Consider the following 13,918-nt stretch of genomic DNA (forward strand, 5'->3'; position numbering starts at 1 on the left):
TCCCTTTAAACCTGTGCTTTCTGCTTTGTCCACAAACCATCATGAATGGCTATTAACTGTTTTAAAGGTTTAGGGCAAATTGTGACAGCACATCTGTTCAAACCACAAACAGGACAACACTCATGATCAATTTAACTTCGTAGTTTGGTTGGTGCCCATCTGCAGTTTTGACTACAGACAAGATATTTATTAAGCTCACACAAAGTGACTAAAGGAACTCTCTACTCTTTTCTATTCACATACTCACTCACTCTGGCTGGCATCAAGAACCACACTAAGACTTCCTTGCTTCAGAGTGTTAAGAACAGGAGTGCCAAAGTGATGAGAAAGAATCTGCCCTTTACCCATCTTTCTCTTCAGATTGTAAAAATTGCTCAAGATTCAACTTCTTTCTTGTGGATGGAGCTGAAGTGGTTTTAGCCAGAATTCATGATCAGAGGTTTTCCTAGGGGATAGAATCATAGAATCATAGAATCATAGAATAATAGAGTTGGAAGGTACCTCATGGGTCATCTAGTCCAACCCCCTGCACTATGCAAGACACTCAAATCCCTATCGCTCATCTACTGTAACCTGCCACCCCTCTGCCTTCACAGAATCAGTCATACCGTCAGATGGCTATCTAGCCTCTGTTTAAAAATTTCCAAAGATTCCCAAGGAAGCCTGTTCCACTGAGAAACTGCTCTAACTGTCAGGAATTAATTTCATCCCATTCGTTCTGGTCTGTCCCTCTTGGGCAAAAAAAACAAACAACAATTCTGCTCCATCTTCCATATGGCACCCTTTTAAATACTTGAAGATGGTTATCAGATCCCCTCTCAGTCGTCACCTCTCTAGGCTAAACAGACCAAGCTCCCCCAACCTTTCTTCATATATCTTGGTCTCCAAACCCCTCACCATCTTTGTTGCCCTCCTCTGGACACATTCAAGTTTGTCAACATCCCTCTTCAACTGGGGTGCCCAAAACTGAACACAGTACTCCAAGTGAGGCCGAACCAGAGCAGAGTACAGTTGTACCATCACCTCCCAACACAGCCCCAAATCCCATTTGCCTTTTTAGCCACTAAGTCACACTGCTGACATGTTCAATGTATGGTCTACTAAGATTCCTAGATCCTTTTTGTACATGCTACTGCCAAGACAATTCTGTGAAGGCAAAGGGGTGGCAGGTTACTGTAGATGAGTGATTGGGATGTGAATGTCCTGCATAGTGCAGGGGGTTGGACTAGATGACCTATGAGGTCCCTTCAAACTCTATTATTTTATGATCCTATGAGGCTTATATCACTTTGTCACCCTGTGTCATTGGTGGTGGCTGGAGTCAAGTGAGGTGAATCCTTCCTTGAAGTTGGAGTGGGTGGGTGAGTTGGAGGTGTCTTTTGGGGTTTTTGTTTGTTTTGTTTTACCTCAGTGGGTGGCAAAAGGTCCTTCTGTGAGCTCTGGGCCATGGGTGGAAGGGAGATGGGCCTGTCTTTACAGTGAAAGCTAATTATCAATGTGTTTCACATGAACTGTTGATCTCAGGTATCCTATTCTGTTATGCCTCAGGTGTAGTAGAAAACTTGCTAATGAAGTAATAGTTCCATCTGGGTGAAATCATTTCTGAGTGACATGACACTTCTAGGGACATGGCAAGGAGATGTGGCCAACTATCATCACTTCAGATATGCCTCGCAGCCTGAAAAAAAATATTTCACGTATGCTCCCATGGTCAGAAGGCTGCAAAGGGCTTGTCTGGAGGAACTGTTTGGCCACTGTGTGTGATGGGATGCTGGATTAGATGTGCCACTGGTCTTCTCATGTTACGTTCTTATCATTAATTGAAAAGTAAACTATAAGGTCAAGCTGCTGTCCTTACCAATTCCTCATGTGAGGCAAAAAGGAGCACTTAGTATAGCTAAGATTTAATCCAAGCTTAGCTATACTTTATCACAAAGTCACTCTAACTAGGCCTTCCTTGCAACTAACCCCCCCTACCTATGTGTAATGGTTGTGGAAGCGTGTTTCAATATATCTGAAGAAGTGTTAGCTTTCCTATCTTCAATTTATTGGGCACATAGTATTTTATAACAACATGAAAAATAACTTAATTGTGGCCTCCACCATTAGAGTTTCCAGCTATTGGTTGGAAAGTTCCTGGAGATTTGGGAGTAGAGCCTGGGGAGAATGGAATATAGGGAGGGGGCACTTCTACAAGGTATAATGACATAGGATCTACCTTCCAAAGCAGCCATTTTCTCCAGGGGAAATGATCTGGAGATCAATTGTAATTCCAAGATTGCCACACCCCACTTGGAGATTGGCAGTCCTATCATCTTGGCAGTTATTTCAGCTTAGTTTTAAAGTGGGCCATTCCCATTCTCTGCAATGGATTTGCTTTTCCTGAATATGTGGCTGCATGCACCCATCAAAATACCAAGAGATAAAAAAGACAACCAGTTTCTTTTATAAATTGTTGTTTCATGTAATAACCTTATTTACAGTTTTAAAAATTTATTTCTGTCTTCAGATCACATTTATATTATCTTGAAGTATCTCTATGCTATAAAATAATGTGACATTCAGAAAGCCGAGTAAACATATACCTCTATCAAATCTCTTTCAAAGCATTGAAACCAGCAAAATCTTATATGTGCACTAGAATCAAATTAGGAACATCTTTTCCCTTGACCTCTTCTCCCCCCACCCTTATTTTTTGTTCCTTTAAAGCTATACTGTGTGGTTGGCAAAAACTCCTTTCCTGAGTTAAACATGGAGAAGTCATATGTATTAGCTTGTTAGTGTGGCTTGAACTGTGTTATACCATCACTCTGAAGCCTTTCCAGAGAGAGGGAAACATTTGCTGTTCCCTTAATGAAGAGCCTCTTGTGGCGCAGAGTGGTAAGGCAGCCGTCTGAAAACTTTGCTCATGAGGCTGGGAGTTCAATCCCAGCAGCCGGCTCAAGGTTGACTCAGCCTTCCATCCTTCCGAGGTCGGTAAAATGAGTACCCAGCTTGCTAGGGGGTAAACGGTCATGACTGGGGAAGGCACTGGCAAACCACCCCGTATTGAGTCTGCCAAGAAAACGCTGGAGGGCGTCACCCCAAGGGTCAGACATGACTCGGTGCTTGCACAGGGGATACCTTTACCTTTACCTTTAATGAATGGTGAACACTATAATAGGCAGGGGCAGCAGCCTAGACTATACTTCTTTCCAGTCTAGAAATCATATAAAGTAGTTCTGCCTGGAATACAACTCACAGACACCATAGCATTGTATCTGTTCTATTAACATCAAAAATGAAAGTGAGTTTGGCCCTGAACAGCTACATTTAAACAACAAACTATATACTTTGATGATTTCTCCCACCATGACTCACTGCAATATGTGCTTAAACAAGAGGGTAACCCCTCTTGTTTATCTCTGCTATCTCTGCTTGCACACCTCCTTCTTCCACTCCCATTTTAAACATGAAAAGCAATAATAATAATAATAATAATAATAATAATTTTTCATATAATTTGCTCCTAAAATCCCAGTTCAGATTTGTAGTATGTCTTTCATTACGTGTGCTCAGTCCCAGAAGTGAGAGATGCTCTACAATATTATTTGATTGGGTGGCTCACACATGTGCTCATTATAATCTCTGAAACCATAAGTGGCAACTGACATATATAAACAAATAATTAGATATCAGATGCAGGGAGGGAGGGAGGATGGTGGCCCTTGGTCTAGCGAGAGTTTGGCTGAGGAGAGCACAGTGGCTGGAAGTACAAAAGCAACAATTAGTGTCCTAGGGAGTGGCCCTCCTGAGCTAGGTGTCAACTGAACCCAACCTTGAGGAGCTAAAATATTCAGGAATTGTTGAATCTATTGAGGAATATGGATTTGTGGAGAGGCTTATACACCCCTCCAGAGCTCCCAGACCACCCATACATGACATATACCCCACCTCTTCCTTATTTTGTATGGTTGTCCTGCATGCCCAACATTCCTGTCGATAAAGAAACCACCCACGACTGCAGAAAGATGACACTTACCAGGAAGATTGAAGGTGTTATTTGGGCTCTTGAGAAGAAAGTAAAGGAATACCTCACAGAGCTTTCAAGAAGGACACCAACCACCCAAGTCAATGAAAATGCCTGTTTCATTCACATCAAAGGTTATTTTGATGAGGAACTAAAGAAGTGGCTGAAAGACAATGGCTTTTGAATAAAACAGATTTAGTGAAAGATATCAGATGCCAGCATTGGATATTTATTAGCATTTCCAACATAATCCTTTTTTTTTAAATGGACTTCAGTTCATATGATAAGGCCTGGTTTATCCATATAGCAGAATTAGTGGTTAGAAGCCAACTTGAAGCTTCCTCAAATTGGAAGTGGAATTGCCAGTTATGAATATGCCATGTGTGAGGGAAAATCCTTCTTAAAGCTGGAGACACCCTCTCCCCCTCCAGCTTAGTTTGAAATTGCACCCACTAAACTAAACTATTTTACCAGGAAATAAAATAATACCCCCCCCCCCACACACACACACACTCAATTCTGAACTTCAGGAATTTTCAGAGCATTTCCTGCTGTTGGATGGATGTTGCTCCAGGTTACTGGTGCCAGTTAAGCTGCAAGAGAACAAACATGGAAGGTGGGCATTTCTGAATACATCTTCACAAGCCCAGTGCAATGCAGTCAAACAACGTATATTCCAGCTATGTATATTTACTGTGGATTAGTGGGGGAGGATATCTTTTCCACAAATTTACTTTTTAAGATATAGCAATTGATTATTCTTCTTTTCTCTTTTAATCAGGGAATTTTCTTCCATTTCTGTTTGTTATTATTAATTAGATTTATTACTTGCCTTTCCCTGAAGGCTTAAGGCGAGTCACAACATTTAAAACCCCAATAAAAACCTATACAGTAAAAAAAACATACAAAAATAACCATAATATGACAAGATGTGGTGAAAAAAACACAACCCTTTTCTATACTATATAGAACCCAATCTAGAGGAGAGGGAGACAGAGGGCACTGTTGGCATTCTCTACTGCTACTTAGTTTATTCCTGTAAGGAGGGGGACTGATCTTCCTTGTGGCCCAGCCTCAACCAACGACCTGGCAGAAGAGCTCCATTTTACAGGCCCTGCAGAATGGCAAAATCAATGCATCCTTTTGTAACTTCAGCTCGTGTAGTAGTTTTATGTTATACACCATAGAATGGTAGTCTAGCAAGTGTATAGAAAGGTTTGGGAAGGCAGCATCAGCCTTTGAGTACCTACAGGGCTCTAACTGTCCTCTCCTCTCTTCAAATTTCTTGTCAGACAAAATCAAAATGATCAGAAATTGTCTCCAAATTGTCTCCAAATTCAAAAAAGCGGGAGAGAAATAGATTACAAGAAACTGTATAAAGAAAAATAAAGAGAATATCTCTTAACAACACTATTGTAGATCCATCCATTGACCCCCCACCACCACCACTCCCCTGCAAAAAAAAAAAAACACATAGGAGGCCAAAGGGAAAAAACCTATTAAGTTTCTTCATACGTGGTTAATTCCATTTTAGTCTTTGGAATCCCCATACTTATCCAGTAGGTCTTCTGAGTGTTCAGTGGAAGTCTATTGGTGCTTTCCTGAGCCTGTGGAAGAGAACAAAAATATCTGAAGTTGAACCAAAAAAATCATTTGCAAATATTGTGTCAGGAGAAAGCATGTAAATTAGTGTTGACATCAGCTTAGAGAATTCTTTATTTCGACACATTTAGCTATATTCTGATCTTTCATACTCACCGCTGCATGTGTCCCGTTGTGTCCTGGGGCTCTTTTATTAAGCTCAACAGGTGGTATGAATCCCCCAGCTGTGCATGCAAAAGAAACCAGAACAGCTGCCACAGGCCAGGAGCCAAAGTACTGTGTTTTTTTTCCTTTGGCAAGAATTCCTACTGAAGTAATCTATTTTATATCTCCACGCAGGACAAAAACAAGCTGAAGTAACGAAAGGAATTGAGGTTATATAAGGAGACGAGGTTGCATTCAGCCAGTTTCTTACATATCTTTTAACAGAACTGCAATGTCCTCTTTATTACATCTTCTGTTCACAGGACACGTAGATCTGCTCACTAAAGAAGGTGCAAAGGGTTGTAAGCAGGCTTTAGATAGATCAGAACACCATCAAATTACACTGGATCAATAATTTCCTTGGCAAATGTAGATTTTTTCTTAAAATTAAAGGGCTGGTATGATAATTATTCTCGAACATTAATCCCTACCACAATTCTGGAAATGGAGAGGCTGTTATTTTATGGACAAGGAAATGATGTTGTAAGAAAACCATGATTATATCAGGTCCAAAATGTATTGGAAGGACATAAGGATGTACTTTTCCCTTGTGCATGTTTCATGACAAAACTTTAGTATAGCAATTATGTATCTGTCATCTGACAAAAATAATTAATGAAACTACAGAAGTTCCTCAGATGGTTTTGTAAAGTATGAATAAACCATGTACCAACACAGAGAGAGAGATTTCTATTAGTTCGCCTTTAAGCTTTTCTGTCTACCATAAATTTCCCTGGTAGCTAAGCAGTTATGTGAAACTGGCCTCATTAAATGTATTTTCCTAAAATATAAAAGAAAGCTGAAGCAGATGTATGCACATATATGCATCATCATAATATCTTCTGCTTGAATGTTGAGATCAAAGAATAGCCTTTTTAAAGAGCAAAACTTGAATGGTTAGTGTGTACTTGTTTCAAAAAGAAAGCATTTATGTTGTTAATGGAACTTGGGGGAATTGATTTATTTTTATTGGAACTGAGAGAATGAATACTTGCCATGAAGGGAAAGAATTCGTCTTGCCCATCAAATTAAAGAAGACTGGATTTAACTCTTTAAATTGATTGCACACTTTAAAGATTTTTTTTATTCCAGTAAAAGCATTGATCAGGATAAAGTTGAACATTCTTTTTTCATTTTACAATGCATTTTATGCTGACAAGTACTGTTTTAATATGGAGTAAGTAAAAAGGGCAAATGTCTGTTGTTAAAGGATTTTTCTGGCGTTGCAGCAGATAATAGGTGAGGCCTCAACCAAGCCACAATTAATGTTTTCTTTTAGTTGTTTGACATAGCCAAAATACCGTCTTATAGCCTTGGTATCTGTTTTATTTTCTTGTGCAGCAGATATCATATTTTTACTTTAAAATGAAGGTAAGTCTCAAGGCCTGACTCTTACTTTTTTGATGTACCTTATATATGAAAATATCAATAGAACAAGATGGGTAGCTGTGTTAACCTACAGTGGTAGAAAAAAAGTACAGTGAACAGTAGCTCAAGAAAGCTCATATCCTACCTGAAACTTTGTTAGTCTTTAATGTGCTACTGTACTCTTTACTCCTGCAAAGATCAATGAGGCCGATTCCGCACCAGCAGTGCCACTCTGGGCTGCCACCAGTGTGTTGCTGCGGAGCTGCATGCTTTGCAGTATGCTGTGTCTCCATGGTGGACACATATCTGCGCCAGATCTTCTCCAGAACTGAAATGTGTCCCCCTGGGAAACACAGTGGTGGGAGGAAGAGTGTGGGGAATGGCGTTTTTTTTTTTGTTTGTTTTTTGCAAAATAAAAAAATTCCTGCAGATCCATCCTGTGATGCCATGAAGCACCACAAAGCTGTCCAGAGCATTTTTTGTCCCCTGCAGGCCTCCATAGGGCACGGAGGATCTGGGCCTAGAAGGCCCAACTCTTCCTGTCCAGATGGACCTGTTGTAGAACAGGCTCTGTTGGCCCCCACAGAATCAAAAGGATACATAGAAGAATCCATGTTTCCTTAGTGTGGGGCTTCTGGAGCCCGATCCACACCAAGCTTGGGAGGGCAGTGGCCTGACATTGTCATATGGACATGGGGATTAGCCCTGTGTCCATACTGACCCAGGCTGTGGTGAACTAACTCAAGAAGAGTTGACTAAAGCTAAATCCAACTAAGATTGAGGTTCTTGGGCTAGATCATCATTCCCTAGATGCCTGCCACAACTTTTAACAACTTTTAACCCTTTAACATCAGCCACCATTGTGTGGCTGGGTGTGATTCTAGATGCCTCTCTGTCTATGGAGGCCAAGGTCAGATTAAACTGGCCACAACCAGAGCCAGGGCTGTTTTAGCCCTGGACATGGCCTAGTGGAATGGTCTGCCAGACAACATCGGAGCCCTGCGGGACCTTCAAGAGTTCTGCAAAGCTTGCAAGACAGACCTATTCCACTGGACCTATGGGTTCTCTGTCCAACCCCCACCAAGTTGAGACTCTACACTTAAGTTTCTGAATGGCCCACCCACCCATGCCCAATAGAAGTATTAGTCAATTTTAGTACTCAGTATTTATTTACTTATGGTAAATTTATCATTTTATGGTATAAAATTTTAATGTAAATGTTTATTGATATTATTGTACTTATCTTAAACTTTTATATGGATTGTTTGTATACCATGAAATGCAATCTGCCTTACGTTTCCAATGATCGGGGTAGAATATAAATCCCATAATGAATAAATAAATAAAATAATTCATTGCCAACAAGTGAGTATGTATGCTATTCAACAAGGCCTTCAAAGCTTTGAGGAGAGAGACTTTCTTTTCAGTTTCTGCTCAAACACTCAAGCATAGCTTTCTAGAGGCAGGAATATGCAACCAAGTTCCCATAATCCTTCTTTATGCACAGACCAGGGATCACTCCATTTTACTAGAAGCTATTGCCCTTTTTTGGCTTGAATGAGGATCCTCCTTGATCCATTCATTCTCTTAGCCTTTCTAGTCCAACATCAGGACTTAACTGTCTCTTCTTACTATGTAAATTTCAAACTATTCTTCTTTAATTAACTCTCTCATTTTGAACAACCTATCACTTATAGGTTTTCTGACTCTGTTAGGCATTAAACTTTGGCAGTACATCACAGCGGTACATCACATGCAGTCTTTTTGTAATGAAAATCTGATGGTGATCTACCAGTGCTACCTCACCTACAGACAAGATCCCCTCCAATCCTGAAGCTTTGAGAATAGCCAAGTAGAAAATTTGAGTTATACCTGGTATCCAAATTACTATGTGTCTCCCCATTTATATAGTTTCCATCATGGCTAATAAATTTTCTCATGGAAATTGTGATACCTTCTGATCTGCAACAAGCCATAGCACCAGGTAGTTACCACTCAGACTCACTAAAGCAATCATGCAAAATGATTGCAAACTGGTCTCTTTATGAGTTTCTAAGGGAAGGATCTTGGCATACACAGTTGGTGAATCCCATTGTTACGCCTCTCACAAGCTAAATTCCTCAACTCAGTTCTAAATTGCTTAACAGACAGTACCTGGCACTTGGTCAACCTGCTATAGATTGACATAAGTTCAGAGGAAATGTAAGGTGTTGCCTAGCTCTTCATTTAGGAATCCCATTTATAATTTTGTCCTGATAGGGATAGACATACATAATAACAGAATGCCGATCTAATATCAAGCTCTCTTCCCATCAGGTGATGCAATTAAATTTCTGCTCTTATTAGAGCAATCATTCCCAACATGATGTCTCTCTCACCACATTTGTTACTGTCAAAGACAAATTGTTGAATTTCTTAACATTTTTCCCTAACAGGGAAAGTTGCCTCTGACAAATCTGTGTTATATTTTCCAATCTATCCTAGATTTTATTGAGAGACTGGCTTAAAAGCAGTTTGCTGGACAAGCATTACAAGGGTGTCAATTCGGCCCATGCATGAGTTAAGGTTGGATGCTAGCGGTTCCTGAGAGCTAACATCATGTTTTGGTTTGTCAGATTCTTTCATAACCAATAAAGAGGTCTGACTAATTTCTACTGGGGATAAAATAGTCATCATCTTCAAAGCATTCATATCTATTTGAGTGGATGGTCATAGAAATAAGAACCTCCCAGATAATTAACAATCTTGTTTTGTGATGGAGCTCAGGTGTCTTCAAAAGGCCTTCCCCTTTGAATCTCTATATTGGAGACTAAGATAGCCCACAAGGGGTACTATAGATCCTAGTAGCTACTTCAGAAACCAAAACACTAATTACAATAGATAAATAATCAAATATAGGGTAATTATTAGAGATATATAAATATATAAATATAGAATTCTTAATTTATAAATCAACTATATTTATAAAATTGATATAAAAAGGTAACTAGCAGTGTTAAAAATATTCTTCCATCAGTTCTCTCTCTTTATCTAAACACCCTCCCCCTATATCCAATATAAACACGAGGGGAAGGGCAAAACATGAGGGAATCAGCCACAGAGACTGACAGAACCAAGAAACATAAATCAGTAACAGTAGCAAAATTAAATAAAACAATAAGAAAGAAAGGATTAATAAAACTTAATTTAAAATGTAAAAAGAATAAGCAGTATTAAACCCAAAACAAAAGACAAAAAAATAAAGGAATAAAATTTGTTCTTCTGCTCCTCCCCCCCACTACTGGAAAAGAGAGAAGAATCATAGAATCACAGAATAACTGAGTTGGAAGGGACCTCCTGGGTCATCTAGTCCAACCCCCTGCACTATGCAGGACATTCACAATCCTATCGCTCATCCACTGTCACCTGCCACCCCTTTGCCTTCACAGAATTGTCTTGGCAGTAGCATGTACAAAAAAGATCTAGGAATCTTAGTAGACCATACATTGAACATGAGTCAGCCTTTCCATCAAATGGCTATATAGCCTCTGTTTTAAAATTTCCCAAAATGGAGAACCAACCACCTCCCGAGGAAGCCTGTTCCACTGAGAAACTGCTTTATCTAGAGGGAGTTGAAAATACTTTCCAATTCCCATAACAAAAAGAGAATAAAAAAATAAAACAGAAATCAGGTAAAAAAAACAGATAAAATAAGACAATTAAATGAACAACAAAGAATAAATTGACGAGAAAACTAACCACATAAATTTAAATTAAATTGGGGGGACTTCCAGTTGTGTGCACTTCGAGGATGGTTAGCTGCTTTGTAGCTCTTCGAACTACAATGATAAGGGAGAGGAAAAGGGGGTAGTTTAATTATAAACACCCCCATAAACTGTCCCTTTGATAGCAAAGGGCAGGGAAAGGCATCCAAATGTGTGCTCTGAAGCCGACTCAAGGACAGGAGAACGGCTGGAATTCCGTCCTCCCTCTGTTTGCTTGAGCGGCAGAGATGAAGATATCGGCCATTCTCCCTTAAGGCAGAGTCCAGTTGGAAAACACTCCCTCACCATGTTGCCACTCAACTGTCAGTCATCAAGGGAAGAAAAAGGATATCATCAGTAAGACTCCTATTCCTTTCAAATGCGAATGTGGAACTGTGGGAGTTAATCGCTGTGCTTATCCGTGAGTTGGAATTTAGAACTGTTGTAACTAAACAGCTGAGAAGTCCTCTAACTTACTACAAATTGCGGAGCAGTCCGTTAAAGAGAGGACCTAAAAGGTTTGGATAGTTTGTTTGCTTTATGTTTGTTTCCTTAACTTACATGAAGAAAAAATACCCCTGTAAAGAACAGTTAGGCTCTCAGTGAGAATTGAGAGCTTTAAAGTAGAGGCAATAATTAATCCTGCAATCAGTGGTCTTAAAGAAACAGAAGGAACTTTATAAAATACTTATAATTGAAGCACAAGGAAAAGGCCATGGCTAAGTAAATAAATGTTCCATTTAACAGAATACTTCTTGTTGTTGTTATGTGCGAAGTCGTGTCCGACCCATCGCGACCCCATGGACAATGATCCTCCAGGCCTTCCTGTCCTCTACCATTCCCCGGAGTCCATTTAAGTTTGCACCTACTGCTTCAGTGACTCCATCCAGCCACCTCATTCTCTGTCGTCCCCTTCTTCTTTTGCCCTCGATCGCTCCCAGCATTAGGCTCTTCTCCAGGGAGTCCTTCCTTCTCATGAGGTGGCCAAAATATTTGAGTTTCATCTTCAGGATCTGGCCTTCTAAAGAGCAGTCAGGGCTGATCTCCTCTAGGACTGACCGGTTTGTTCGCCTTGCAGTCCAAGGGACTCGCAAGAGTCTTCTCCAGCACCAGAGTTCAAAAGCCTCAATTCTTTGACGCTCGGCCTTCCTTATGGTCCAACTTTCGCAGCCATACATTGCAACTGGGAAGACCATAGCCTTGACTAAACGCACTTTTGTTGGCAGGGTGATGTCTCTGCTTTTTAGGATGCTGTCTAGATTTGCCATAGCTTTCCTCCCCAGGAGCAAGCGTCTTTTAATTTCTTTGCTGCAGTCCCCATCTGCAGTGATCTTGGAGCCCAGGAAAATAAAATCTGTCACTATCTCCATTTCTTCCCCTTCTATTTGCCAGGAATTGAGAGGGCCGGATGCCATGATCTTTGTTTTCTTGATGTTGAGTTTCAAGCCAACTTTTGCACTCTCCTCCTTCACCCGCATCAACAGGCTCTTTAGTTCCTCTTCACTTTCTGCCATTAGAGTGGTATCATCTGCATATCTGAGGTTGTTGATATTTCTCCCTGCAATCTTGATCCCAATTTGTGACTCCTCTAATCCCGCATTTCTCATGATGTGCTCTGCATAAAAGTTAAATAGGCAAGGCGACAGTATACAGCCTTGCCGAACTCCTTTCTCAATTTTGAACCAGTCAGTGATTCCATGTTCAGTTCTCACTGTTGCTTCTTGACCTGCATATAAATTTCTCAAGAGACAAATAAGATGCTCTGGTATTCCCATCTCTTTAAGAACTTGCCACAATTTGTTGTGCTCCACACAATCAAAGGCTTTAGCATAGTCAATGAAGCAGAAGTAGACGTTCTTCTGGTACTCCCTAGCTTTCTCCATGATCCAGCGTATGTTGGCAATTTGATCTCTAGTTCCTCTGCCTCTTCGAAATCCTGCCTGTACTTCTGGAAGTTCTCGGTCCACATATTGCTGGAGCCTAGCTTGTAGGATTTTGAGCATAACTTTGCTAGCATGAGAAATTAGTGCAATGGTGCGGTAGTTTGAACATTCTTTGGCATTGCCCTTCTTTGGGATTGGAATGTAAACTGACCTTTTCCAATCCTGTGGCCATTGTTGAGTTTTCCAAATTTGCTGGCATATTGAGTGTAGCACTTTTACTGCATCGTCCTTTAAGATTTTGAATAGTTCAACTGGAATGCTGTCACTACCACTAGCTTTATTGTTGCTCAGACTTCCTAAGGCCCATTTGACTTCACATTCCAGGATGTCTGGCTCCAGGTCAGTAACTACCTCATTGTGGTCATCAGGGATGTTAAGCTCGCTCTTGTATAGTTCTTCTGTATAATTTTGCCACCTTTGTTTAATCTCTTCTGCTTCTGTGAGGTCCCTACCATTTTGGTCCCTTATCATACCCATCTTTGCATGAAACGTTCTCTTCATATCTCCAATTTTCTTGAAAAGATCTCTGGTCCTCCCGATTCTATTGTTTTCTTCTATTTGTTTGCACTGTTCATTTAAGAAGGCATTCTTATCTCTTCTAGCTTTTCTCTGGAATTCTGCATTCAATTGGGTGTATCTTTCTCTTTCTCCCTTGCCTTTCACTTCCCTTCTCTCCTTAGCTATTTGTAAAGCTTCCTCAGACAGCCATTTTGATTTCTTGCATTTCTTTTTCTTTGGGATGGTTTTAGTTGCTACCTCTTGTACAATGTTGCGAACCTCCGTCCATAGTTCTTCAGGCACTCTGTCTATCAGATCTAATTCCTTAAATCTATTTGTCACCTCCACTGTGTATTCGTCGGGGATATGATTTAGTTCATACCTGAGTGGCCTAGTGCTTTTCCCTACTTTCTTCAATTTAAGCCTAAATTTTGCAACAAGAAGCTCATGATCTGAACCACAATCAGCTCCTGGTCTTGTTTTTATTGACTGGATAGAACTTTTCCATCTTTGGCTGCAGAGCACATAGTCAATCTGATTTCTGTGTTGAC

The 13,918-nt window shown here is 40.3% G+C and overlaps 1 pseudogene; it reads left to right on the forward strand.

Moving 5' to 3' along the window:
* Positions 1 to 3,697: 3,697 nt before the first annotated feature.
* LOC143836809 (large ribosomal subunit protein mL49 pseudogene) lies at positions 3,698 to 4,193 on the forward strand (annotated as a pseudogene).
* The last annotated feature ends 9,725 nt before the right edge of the window (positions 4,194 to 13,918 follow it).

The sequence above is a fragment of the Paroedura picta genome, chromosome 4 (assembly GCF_049243985.1).
Source record: "Paroedura picta isolate Pp20150507F chromosome 4, Ppicta_v3.0, whole genome shotgun sequence".
Classification (NCBI taxonomy): domain Eukaryota; kingdom Metazoa; phylum Chordata; class Lepidosauria; order Squamata; family Gekkonidae; genus Paroedura; species Paroedura picta.